Here is a 13695-nt window from a genome sequence, read left to right on the forward strand (position 1 = left end):
CTCAATCTACCTTCTGCCGAAACCACTGTCGTCACCACCAAAGCTTGAGTATATGAAAAAATTTAGAACTCATTTTCAAAAATTGTCCCAGCATAAAGGTAATTAAAATAGAATTATTTTATAATTCTATTATAAAATAGAATTATATAATTCTATTATAAAATAGAATTATATAATTCTATTTTTTTACCTCTAATTATATATTAGAGGTAATAAAATAGAATTAAGAACACATAAAATGCCAGACAGGCAAAAGAAATCTAAGGGAACTGGCACTAAAGTTTTCAAAACATGGGGAACTGAGTTTTTCAAATGTCAGCCAAAGCAAAGCAGCTCATCAGGAATTCAAGGAAAAAGAAAGACAAAATCATTATCCCTGGCATCTGACATGACTATTGGGAGAAAAAAGTAAGGAAGTTCTGTTTATGGCCTTAAACATGCCATTATTTGGACCAGAGTCATAACAGAAAAGCGCTGCTTGTTTCATTGAACTGTAAATATCAAACCCAAAGCCCAAGATCTTAGAACTCAGGAAATGTTCACCATTGACTGGTGTTGCCTAGGTAAGAGGGCCGCTGTGACTGTGGATGACTCTCTGATACACGTTGTTTCTTTTTCTCCCCCCTGGCTATTCTGTGTCTTTGTACATTCTTTATAACACTCCCTTCTCACTACTCTTCAATTAGCTTTCAAATGAGTGAAGAGTACCTAGGCACCACTTTACCAACTATCATCACAAGAATTCACAACCAGCTGCTTTGAAGTAATTGGCATCATAATACGCAGAAAAATTACTTTTCTAATGGTTGCCTGGAAGATTTATATCTTTAAAATGTAATTAAAAAGTAGATTTAGAAATCTGCTCAGCAACCAAAACGATGAAATATTAATGTGGAGTGTAATTAATAAATTATACATCCCTTGATTACTAATGGCTTACTGACTGTAAAAGCATAACATTATGGAATATTAGGGCAAACAAAGGCTTTGGGGGAATATTGCTCAGCTTCAAGGACGAAGCTTCTGCTCTCGAATTTTCAGAAGAAATCCCGATCTTGCAGGTAACATAAAAATGTGCCCGGTTGTTCCCATTATCAGTCTTCATTCTTTACGTTACAAAGTCTGCTGCTCTTTATAAAATGAAAACTTTGTAGTTTCTTGAATCCTTTTTTATTGCATTGAAGCAATTTCTATTGCTTATCCTCTGGGCTTTCCAGCTGAAATTTCAAATCTAGAAGTATTTCTGTCCTCTTATGTGAAAACAAAAGGTCTAATGCCATTGCAAAGCGCAGCAGTGAAGAGAAACATGTGAAACAAGGTGAGTGTGTGACAGGTAATACTTGCAGGGCACTTCAAACTGAAGCGCAGGATGAAACTATGAATGGAAATAGTGCGCTTTCTAATGGCTTCCGTAGACAACTTTTTGTTTGTTTGTTTGTTTGTTTGCAGTACGCGAGCCTCTCACTGTTGCGGCCCCTCCCATTGCGGAGCACAGGCTCCGGACGCGCAGGCGCGGCTCACGGGGCCCAGCCTTCCGCGGCATGTGGGATCTTCCCGGATCGGAGCACGAACCCGCGTCCCCTGCACCGGCAGGCGGACTTCCAACCACTGCGCCACCAGGGAAGCCCCGTAGACAACTTTGAGCTCCAATCATCCTAAGTTCCTTTTACAATTTTTCAAGACATTCATCAGAATCTTAGAATGTGAAAGCTGTAAAGCATCTTGGAAGTTATCTGGTTGTAAAATTTCTTGGAAGTTATCTGGTCTACCAGCTTCATTTTGTATATGAATTTGGAATTCTCTTATCCAAGGCAGGCACATGATTCATACAAGATTTCAAGGGTACTCAAGGGCAGAATGGGTACAATAACTCGGGTCTCCCCCCAAAACCAGTCCAAAGCTTTTTCCTTTGTTTCATTAGTAACTGAGAAACCAGAATGGTCTTAATTTACAAATCTTCATTTGCAAATCTTTTGATATTCAAGTGTTTTTCTAAGAAATTTTATTAACATGTACACAGAAACAAGTGATGTCCAAACCACTAGAACCAAACTTCAAATAACTACCTCTTTAGGAGTCCCTCCCAACTCAATCCCCACTAACCTTTGTCTAAGACAATGAATTCTTTCTGCCAGAGAATCTTCCAATGGAGAAAAATTAGCAGAGTAAGATACAGCCAAGGACCCAGAGTTTCAGTCTCATTTTATTCTTCTGAAATTAGGCAACTCTTTTCACTCCTCAGAAACCAGAACAAATAGCTCTGTAGTCAGCACTTAGAGCGATGAAGGAAGGACTTTGGCAGGAATAATATTTGGGCAACCGTGCTCAATAAGTTTTGCTCAGGAAATTTCCCAGAGAGAACCTGGTGAGTGCTGAGAAAGTTAATCTGATTCCTAAAGCAGAGTACTTCCTGGGTCAGAGTTCAAAAAGGAGGAGGACTCACCCCCCTGCCCTGGGAAGCCCATGAGCAACCAGACCTTGGCTCTCATCTCAGCTTTGATGTTCCTCCTTCAGGCAGACCCTCCCTCTCTATCCGCACACTTTCTTCATAGCACACATCATAATTATACTTACTTTTTGTCTATTTATCTAATCATCTATTGTATCCATTTATTTATTTGTTTTTCTATGTACACATTTATCAGTTTATTTTGTCTATTTCATGCTTTTCTCTTTTAGAGTGGACTCTAAGCTCCCTGAGGGCAAAATTTTATTTACTCCTTTAATTCCAGAGTCAGCACTACACCAGAAAAATGAAAGTTCCATGAATATCTGTTGAGAAATAAATACACCTATAAGAGCAGAAATTTCCGGAAAATCCTCCCAGCTCGCTCTCTCCCTGCTTGTCCTTGGCATTATATACACTGTTCTTTCATTTCAACACTGGAGTCTCCTCTATTTTCCCTGTGCAGCCAAAATGTGAGGAGGAAGGTGGAGGGCCTCCATCGTTAGGAGGGTGGCCACCATCAACGTGGAAAACTGTGGGGGCAAGAATGGTGACAGTATGCTCTAGAGTGGTCCTTTCTCTTAAGTCCAAGTGGATTAAGTTGCAAAGCACCTCACACTAGAGGAAAACCAAAGCTCCTTCTAGAATGGATCAAATGGTCTTTCTCCAGTGACAATGAGTGGAACACAGTTAAAGCGTAGCTCTGAACAAGAAATAAAATCAAAGGGGAAAATGTAAATAGGCAAGACTTTTCCAAGCTACGTTAGAAATTCAGGCATTTAACAGGTATATCACTCTATTAATTTCACACGAATGTAGTTCATAAATTCTAGCTTGTAAAATTCTCCTTCCCTTTTTATGAACAATGTCATTCATATGTCCCTACAGATGTCACTCTGTATGATTCCATGGTTGAATTTCTTTTTAATTTCAACATAAGTCCAAAGATGTCATATTTGTTGACCAAAAAAAAAGAAAGATACTTTAACATTTTGAGAGCATGACACTACCTTTCTTGTTGAACTGAGTTAATCTCAGCTCACTCCACTTCCTCTCAACCATCATTTTGTTCTATCTCTTCTGTCACTATCAGTTCTGTAGCTGACAGTAGCAAAAACACTCGGAAAGTATATGGACAAATTAACATGGGTTCAAAACTCCAAAATACAAACCTACCAGCTTAGCTCTAACAGAAATTCAATCACCGGAAATTATTATTTTTAAAAAGTTACAAATAATAATATAATCAAAAAATCCTAAGGATACTATATTTCTTCAAGCTGACAATGTTAATTGTCACCAGAATACTATCTATATAACAAAACTTTTTCATTGCTTAACAAGTAATCAATAGGGAGGGTGGGAGGGAGATGCAAGAGGGAAGAGATATTGGAGACATATGTATATGTATAACTGATTCACTTTGTTATAAAGCAGAAACTGACACACCATTGTAAAGCAATTATACTCCAATAAAGATGTTAAAAAAAAAAAAGTAATCAGTGGCTTAGAAACTTCATAAAATTTCTGATTTTACAGAGGTGGAAATTAAGTTCTTGTGAGGTTAAGTGACTTGGTTTAGGTCTGAGTCACTTGCTAAAATAAATGCATAACCTAAATGGTATTCATTTTGATGCAATTATTTTATTTTATAAAACTGTACTCACCATGGCAGAAGTGTACCTGATTAAGATCTTGACAATTATTTTGCATACTATTAACAGCAGTGCTTAACCCATGTAGCAGGATAGCTACCAATAGTTTCTGTTGTGTTCTCCGTGTTTTTTCTTCCTCCTTCCAAGGTAGCAGTGGAATACTGTGTTCAATTTTACTTCAAAGAAGATTCTTCAAAATGACAGTTATAAAGAAAGTAAAATGCATAGAAAAACACATGTTATAATTTTAAATTTAAAAAGACGAAAGACTAGTGTCTCCATTGAGTAAATTACATGCACATGTAAGGTCTGAAGGAAAACATGACAAGATTTGCTCTGTTAGAGCATAAATTTTTTAAAGTTTCTACCAGTATATTACTTATTCAAATAAAAATTAAAATTTAACATCATTAAGTACACATTCTAAAACAACAGGTGGAGGTTGATTGTTTCTTCTGGATAGAGATTCCAGATATTTCAGCAAGTGGCATCTAAAAATACAAAGTCCTTCCTAGGACGGAATTGTGTGGCATTTTATCTAAGAGGCTGTGGTTATTGGATTTGATGTTCCTTTGGCAGCATGAACGTCTTGGACCTTAATTATGCTCATCAACAGTCCCTTATGACAATTTCAAGGTCCGAACATTTCTGGAAACTGAAATTCTGGTGCTAACTCATTTGGGACAAAACCTGCCTTGAAGTGACAGGTCGCTATGCATAGTCCCTCTCCCACTGATGAGAATATTAATATATTTGATTAAAGACATAGTTAACAGTTTAGATTATGGACTGATGCTGCAAACCTTGCTAGGGCTCTTATACGATGTGTGATATGCCTGTTAAAGTATGGTCCAAAATCTGAAACCTTCCACGTTTCAAGACACATCTGCTCAAGTGTTCAAGAAATGGATAGTGAACTGCATTCTGTCTTATTTTACTGTTTAATGTAATCATACGCTAATGACAGCATCAAAATCCCTTTGCAGTCCTGTCCTGCATGATCGCAAACCACACACAGCCCAAATCTGACCAGCCCTCAGTGTTAATCAGCTGACAACTTATTAGTAAAATCAGCGAAGGAAAATCATCCTTCATGGTTGTTGATGGCTTGTCAGAAATCCACAGAGAAACTCCAAACTTTAATCTACATAAGTGATGACAAGAGAAATCTTATTCATACCACTTTAAATACTCATCTGCCTAATATATTCTGGAATCTCTCAACAGTACGTGACACTGATAACTCTTAAATGTTTCCTGTTTCAGAATGAAAAGCTGTCTGCGATTTGGGTTTGAAATAAAATTATTTCCCAACAACTTGAGCACCAAGAATGTCAAACGGCCTAACTTTTTAGGCTTATGCCGCCGAGGTGCTCTATAAGTGGGGAAATAGGGAAAACAATTAAGCTTGTCATATTTCAACTTTTAACAATTTTTTTTATGACACACAACATCAGTATAAAGACGTAATTAAATTTTCCAACCCATGGGGATCCACGTGTGCTTGTCATGCACAGGCAACTTAGTATTCAGTTGACTTTTAGTAGAATCAGGAGTATTTCCGACCATTTTATCACCAAATATTATTCCACTTCTTCCTGTGCAAATTCATCAAATTTGCAAAATGAATAGGCTTCGAAAACAGAGATACTGAACTCTCAGTGAGTAAAGAGTAAAGTACTCCCTGGATAAGTCATGTATTTTGGGTAACATGTTAACTTTTTGAAAGCTTCTCAGGGGCCATTCAGCATATTTAAATAATAAGTAAGGAAATCAACATCAATTAATATTTTCTCTGTGCCTGCGGGGTACTTGGCACTGTCTGTTGGACTCAGTGGGAAACAGTCATTAACTGTCCCTGTTCTCAAAGGGCATTTTCCAAACAGACCGTAACACCAACCTCATTCTTTCACAAACCGCAGAGAGCAAACAGAAAAATGTAACTTTAGCCAATTAAGAGACTTTGTTTTTAATGGATACTTTACTTCAGTTGGCTTAAATCTTTGTCTTTGAGGTGGTGGAGGGAGGATTGGGAAAATAATAGGATAAGACAGAGAAGTGATGACAAGAAGGAAGGAAAGTAGGAAAGTGCTGAGTAGACATGATGTATTTCTTTTCTCTAAATGGCCAGTAAACACAGCTCATTCCTTCATCCGCTCAATCACTCAACTCTATGTCCCGAGAGCTTCTCTACGCAACCTGGTCCCGGGCTGGGGACAAAAGAGTGAATCATGGAGCCCTTGCCCCCAACTATTCAATGGGGCTACAGGGATCTCGATCTCACTGGGTTCTTGTGAAGATTAAATGAGCTAATATATGTGACAAGGTTCAAATAATGCCTGGCACATACTGTATGGCACAAGTGCTCTAATATTTTGGGAAATGGGCACATAAACAGAAATGTTCCGTGCAGCGTGGTAAGGGGGGAGTAGAAGACTGTGGGAGGGTGCCGGGTTGGGATGCAGAGGAGGGGCGGGGAGATTAGGTGGCGGCTCCAGAGTCCTGTCCAGGCAGCGATGTATCAGCGGGCTGCACCTGTGCAGCTGGGCTGCCCCACGGAGCAGGCAGAAACCCCGCCTGGGCTTCCTCCAGACACCATGTGTCCTGGCCTGGGACTGTACGTGTCAGAATTAAGGGGCATCTCCTCTTTCTCTCGGCAAGTGCTGTGTACTCCAGGAGAGGAACTGCTCAGTCTTTAACAGGTGGAACTGATCAGGTCTGTATTTCCAATCACTCAGCATGGCTGATTCTGCTTTCCCCGGAGGATCAGGCGCTCTGTTGGGTGTAGGTACTGTGCCAGGGCCCGGCCCGTGGCATTTTCTTGTCCCTTTTCAGGACTGCCTCGTGGACTAAGAGAAGGACCCAACTCTCCAGTAAACCCTGACTCTGCCTAGAAAGCACCCCCTGGACAGGACCCTCCAGTGGGGAGGCTGCAACTGCCTGGTTCCCAGGTATCCAGGTGTGAACCATCTGTTGGCCAGGTGTCTTCAATAAAGAGGGGAAAACAGGAATCCAGCTCTTACTACCATGTTGAATCTGGTTCAAGTTCCATTTGTTAGAGCCTGGGGAAGAGAAGGGGCGGAGGGCGATCCAAAATGACTCACCTGGGGTGCACCTGTTGAGTGAGGTATCAGCCGTGCACTGAGAGGCAGAGCTCACTCCACAGTGGTTCCTGCATCTGTTCGATGAGTGCTGGGAGCCTGCTGGGCCAGGGCGCTGGGGACCCACAGTGAACAGAACACACCTCTAGCCCCCCAGGGTGCGTATTCAGCTGTGCCAGACTGATGCACAAGTACTCACAGTAAACGGTTAGAGGGAGAGTGCCCTCAGCATTCAAAGAGGGGACCATAGTTGGCCTTTAGCCCAGACGTTGCCGGGCCAGGAGGCTAGAGGCAGATGCTATGAGAGGTGCTGGGTAAGGACCCAGGGTCTGAGCAAGATGGGGACTGAAGGGGGCTGTCATGGGGGATGACTCTGGGCAGGCCACCACTGGTTGAGTAGGACCCTCTAAGCCGTTTGTGAGGGCAGCGGACATCGTAGGCCATCTACCAACTCCACCTAATAAGGATGTTTGCATTCCTGGAGCACCGGCCGTGGATGACGAACGGAGCGTGTTTAGACCTGAATCTCAGAAGCCTCCTCTAAGTGAGCTGTTGAGAAACTGGAGGTGTGTGTTCTCCTCGGTTCCCCAGAGACTGCCCTAGAATCATCTTTAGAAGATTTTAGATGAAGAAAAAACAAAACATAACAAAAACCATGTTTTAATCCCTCTGCCATTTATTAATCGTGAAAATAAATATTCACCTGATTCACAGAGGTGGTGTGAATTAACCTTTGGTTTTTAACTTTCAGGCTTCAGAAGTCTCCTACATCGGGAAGTTCTCTATGCCATACCAATGGTGGTTTTTCTGTGGAACGACTTGAGGATAATCTTTTGCCCTATAAATTGGAAGCCTGGATAATGCTGTAAGGGGGGTGGGGTTTGTTCTCATTCTTTGGTTCTGTATAATAGAGAAAACTTTACAGAAACCCAAAAGAAAAAAAGTGAAAGATGTTCCTTGTTCATAATAGTCAAACTACTGTCTCCCGAGGATATCAGGGACCCTCAGATCAGATTTCAAATCCCAACTCCTAATGAAGTACTAAATAGATAACTTTGGCTAAATCGTTTAACCTCTGTGAGGCTGCTTTTTGCTCATTTACAGAAAGGGAGAGACAAGACCCATCTCTCTTGTACAGGCTCCAGTGTGAGAGCATCAGTGAAGGCGTCGTGCACACTCAGAAGCAGTGGATAAATGCACAGAACCATATTCAGTCATCAGCTCCTTTCCTGATGGATGAAACTGTAGCAGAAAATCACAAACGTCCAAGTCCTTGTACGGTTTCCTAAGGCTCTGCCTGCTTAGTGATGTCAGAGTCCAAGTTATAAAAAAGGGAGGAATCCAAAAATCCAGAATTAAGGTTCGAAATCTTGTGAAGAAAGCATCCTGTGGCTTTGGAAGATTCCAGCATTAATCCCTTGCCTGCCATCCCCTTGGTTTACTCTGCCCTTCACAGATCGCAGCCTGCAAGGCCAGACCTTCACCAATTTTCTGCAAACACTCACAGAGCAGCACACAGGCAGATAAGGGCGGACCCATGCCGGGTTCATCAGAGAGGGGAGGGGAGGGGTGCCGGATCTCAGCATAGAGGTGACCAAGTTCACATAACTGTCAGGAAATGAACCTGATTCCCAACTGGACTCCAAGTAGAACTCATCGAGGACCAACTATGGGCTTACCTGAACCTCATGTACTCCTCACAGCAGCCCCATGAGGACTTCAGATATGTATCCTCTAGGTCTCTCAAGGGAATGACTACAGAAATGTACAAACTGACTTGTTGATACAAGCCGTGGTTTCAGCCCAAGCTCCTCTTTCTGAGAGTCACGATACCTACTATTTATTAAGCACAGATCATGTGCTAGACGCCAAGTGTTTTCCATGTGCTATTTCTGTTGTTCCTCACCAACGCCTACATGTCAAGGATTATTATCATTCCCACTTTACAGATAAGAAAACTGACTCTCAGGAAAGTGGTCACTTGCTCAAAGACACAGAGCTTGTGTGATTTAAACCAGAACTTGCCTTTTCCTCTGCTCTACCATGTCCTCAGGAAAAAAAGGTCCATACTCTATGCATTGGTGAGGCAGGGCATTACTGAAATAACCTATAATTATTGATCTACGCAGACATTGGGAATGTCCCAGGCAGCCACTTCCTAGCCTACAGACCCTGATTTTGTTCGGGCACCAATGTGTCACTCTGGATGATTTAGTTGGTGTAACTGAATGGTGACAATCCCAATCGATTTAGCCAGTGATTGGTGGTTGCCACTTGACCTTGTTCCGACCAAAGAGATGTAAGAAATCTCTTCTGGATTTCCAGAAAAGATTCTTTCCTCCCTGACAAATAAGACTTGCAGAGGAGAAAGCCCTTTTGCGCCAGCTCCTCCTGTCACAACACCTGACAGCCACAACACTGTCAGATGCGTGAGGACCCAGTGGTTGGAGCAGTGGCAGCCGTCTTGCGAGCATGAGTGGAAGGTGAGGGGCATTGCTCTCACTGTAAGGGTGTCAGAATGAAAAAGAAAACAAGTTCAGGATTTGGAGTCATTGTTATGCCATCAAACCTACCCTGGGACCACCTACTTCCAGAGTTTTTGTAACGTAAATACGAGTTGTTATGCTCGAAACCTCTGTTAGTAAGTTTCCTATTGCTCCAGACGCACCCCAACCGATAGAGTTATGAAGTCAAATCAAAATGCAATGTTGGGCCTCCCTGGTGACGCAGTGGTTGAGAGTCCGCCTGCCGATGCAGGGGACACGGGTTCATGCCCCAGTCCAGGAAGATCCCACATGCCGCGGAGCGGCTGGGCCCGTGAGCCATGGCTGCTGAACCTGTGTGTCTGGAGCCTGTGTTTCGCAACGGGAGAGGCCACAGCAGTGAGAGGCCCGTGTACCGAAAAAAAAAAATGCAATGTTGACTTATTCTGAAAAGGAAATTTGAGTGTGTTCAGGAAGTCAATGAGTCACCTATTCTGTATATGGTTCTAGTTATCAGTCACCTAGAAGAGCAGTTAGTGACTTGGAGTTCTTTGCCTCTGGAGGGGAGGAAAAACTCTTCCTCTACCCTCTTATGTTTTCTGACTGGGACATGCAGATTAAACTAACAGCAGTCAGATTCACAAAAGAAAAGCATACAAAGTTTATATGACGTTAACATTGTTTAACTCCAAAGAACTTGTTAGACTCAGGAGCTTATAAACAACTTAACAAAAGATGATATATTTGTGGAGAAGTGGCAAGGCGAAGGAAAGGGATTTGGGCTTCTAGGGATGAAACATTGTGGGAAAGTGGCCAGGAAATACATGAGGGAAATTAATGGAAGATGAGGGTTGTTTCAGTAAGGTCTGTGCTTATGATGAGTTGACTCATCTTGGTGTCAACTTCCTATCCCCCAGGATAAGAACGTTCTCTTCTTCCTGGTACCAGGAGGGCACCTTTCTCATGGGAAATTTATGTCCTGCTTTTAGGCAGAAAGGGTGAGGAGAGAGAGCAGTTTCTCAGTTGCTGGCAGCTCAAAATAATCAATATGCCAAAGCAGCATATTTTGGGGTGACATGTTTTGATCCCCTCCACTTCCAAATACATCAGATATCCATTATTTTACTTTATAGTTAAAATATAAATAACTTATATTTTATATTTGAGCTATAAATATAATTAAAATATTTAATTTTGGGCTTCCCTGGTGGCGCAGTGGTTGAGAGTCTGCCTGCTGATGCAGGGGACGCGGGTTCGTGCCCCGGTCCGGGAGGGTCCCGCGTGCCGCGGAGCGGCTGGGCCCGTGGGCCATGGCCGCTGAGCCTGCACGTCCGGAGCCTGTGCTCCGCAACGGGAGAGGCCACAACAACAGTGAGAGGCCTGCGTACTCTAAAAAAAAAAAAAAAAAAAATTATTAAAAAAAAAAATTAATTGTATAATATTACAACAAAAGCTACTAACTTTAATCACAAGACTTACTGCATTTTATTTTTAAATTTTTAATATTAATATGTAATTAATATAATAACCACTACAGAAATGCATAAAGCAAAAGTGAAACTTGTCCCAGAATTAAAATGTGCTGAAACTTCTTTTAATAATTAGAAACTTAATTTGTGTTTGAGCTTCATCCATGTTGTGTGTAGCAATAGTTCATTCCTTTTTATTAATGCAATAATTCATTTGTTTTTATTAATGAGTGGTATTTCATTGCACAAATATACCATAGTTTGTTTATTTTCCTGTTGATGGACATTTAGGATGTTTCCAGTTTGGGGCTGTTATGAATAATGTTTTTATCACTGTTCTTGGACAAATTATTTTAGCGGGACTTTTTCTTTTCCTCATTTCTCTGGGGTAGAGAACAGGCAAAATTAAGTTATCAGGTTGGAAATCAGAGCAGTGCCCCTAGGGGTGGCACAAAAGAACTTTCTGAGGTCATGGATATGTTCTATATTGTGACTGGTGTGGTAACTATGCAACTATATACATTTATCAAAACTCATCAAACTGTGCACTTTAATGTACATAAATCATACTTCATTTATAAAACTCATGAAAAAGAAAAAAGAGAAAACAACACAAAACAGTATGACGTTGCAGTGGATAAAGAGAATCCATTACATCAGCATCAATTACAGCCACTTTCCTTCTTTTTTCCTTATGCTTTGCAAAATCTTTATTTTATTAGCAAGCACTTAATATATTCATATAGATACATATCTCCTAAAGTATATACTTTATTTTATTTTTTTAAATTTTTATTGGAGTACAGTTGATTTAAAATGTTGTGTTATAGACAACTAATGAGAACATACTGTATAGCACAAGGAACTCTACTTAACGCACTGTGGTGACCTAAATGGGAAGGGAATCCAAAAAAGAGGGGATATACGTATATGCATAGCTGATTCATTTTGCTGTACAGTAGAAACTAACACAACATTGTAAAGCAACTATACTCCAATAAAAATTATCTTTTTAAATGTTGTGTTAGTTTCAGGTGTACAGTAAAGTGGATCAGGTATACATATATCCACTCTTTTTTAGATTCTTTTCCCATATAGGTCATCACAGAGTACTGAGTAGAGTTCCCTGTGCTATACAGTAGGTCCTTATTAGTTATCTATTTTAGACTTTTTTTTTTTTGCGGTATGCGGGCCTCTCACTGTTGTGGCCTCTCCCGTTGCGGAGCACAGGCTCCGGACGCGCAGGCCCAGTGGCCATGGCTCGCGGGCCCAGCCGCTCGGCGGCATGTAGGATCTTCCCAGACCGGGGCACGAACCCGTGTCCCCTGCATCAGCAGGCAGACTCTCAACCACTGCACCACCAGGGAAGCCCTAGTTATCTATTTTACACATAGTAGTGTGTATATGTCAATCCCAATCTCCCAATTTATCCCTCCCTCCCTTTCCCCCTGGTAACCATAAGTTTGTTTTCTACATCTGTGACTCTATTTCTGTTTTGTAAATAGGTTCATCTGTACCATTTTTTTAGATTCCACATACAAGGGATATCATATATTTGTCTTTCTCTGTCTGACCTACTTCACTCAGTATGATTTTCTTCTGTTCAACCCTAAACTGTAGACACCTGGAAGCTAAGAACCATGATTCTCAGATTTTCTTGAATCAAGGAGTCAAACTAAGCTTCTTCAAATTAAAAGCACACTTGCGGGCTTCCCCATGTTGCTGCAAATGGACCAGGGCACAAACCCGTGTCCCCTGCCTCGGCAGGTGGACTCTCAACCACTGCACCACCAGGGAAGCCCTGTTTTTGTTTTTTAATTGGAGTATAATTGCTTTACAATGTTGTGTTAGTTTCTGCTGTACAGTGAAGTGTATCAGCTATATGTATGCATATATCCCCTCCCTTCTGGACCTCCCTCCCCCATCCCACCCATCTAGGTCATCACAGAGCACGGAGCTGAGTTCCCTGTACTATACAGTAGGTTCCTGCTATTTTATACATGGTAGTGTATTTATGTCAAACCTAATCTCCCAATTCATCCCACCCTCTCCTTCCTGCCCTGTGTCCACACGTCCATTCTCTATGTCTGCATTTCTATTCCTGCCCTGCAGATAGGTTCATCTGTACCAGTTTTCTAGATTCCACATATATAATGGAATATTACTCAGCCATAAAAAGAAATGAAATTGGGTCATTTGTAGAGATGTGGATGGGACCTAGAGTCTGTCATACAGAGTAAGTCAGAAAGAGAAAAACATGTCTTTTTTTTTGTTAGTTTGTTTTGTTTTGGTTAATTATGAACCTTTTCAAGGATACATAATAGTTGAAAGTATTGTAGAGTGAACACCCATATAGCCACCATCTAGATCCTACCGTTGTTCACATGTTAATTTTGCTTCATCACATATCCACAACACATTCACACACAACTTATTTTTCAGATGCATTGACAGTGCATGTTTTAACTCAGCAGTTCCACTGGTGGTCTCTTAGTCCCCTCCAGTACCAGGTAGTGGCTCCCCTAGAGGGCCAGTGCCCCA

The sequence above is a fragment of the Orcinus orca genome, chromosome 5 (genome assembly GCF_937001465.1).
Source record: "Orcinus orca chromosome 5, mOrcOrc1.1, whole genome shotgun sequence".
Taxonomy (NCBI): domain Eukaryota; kingdom Metazoa; phylum Chordata; class Mammalia; order Artiodactyla; family Delphinidae; genus Orcinus; species Orcinus orca.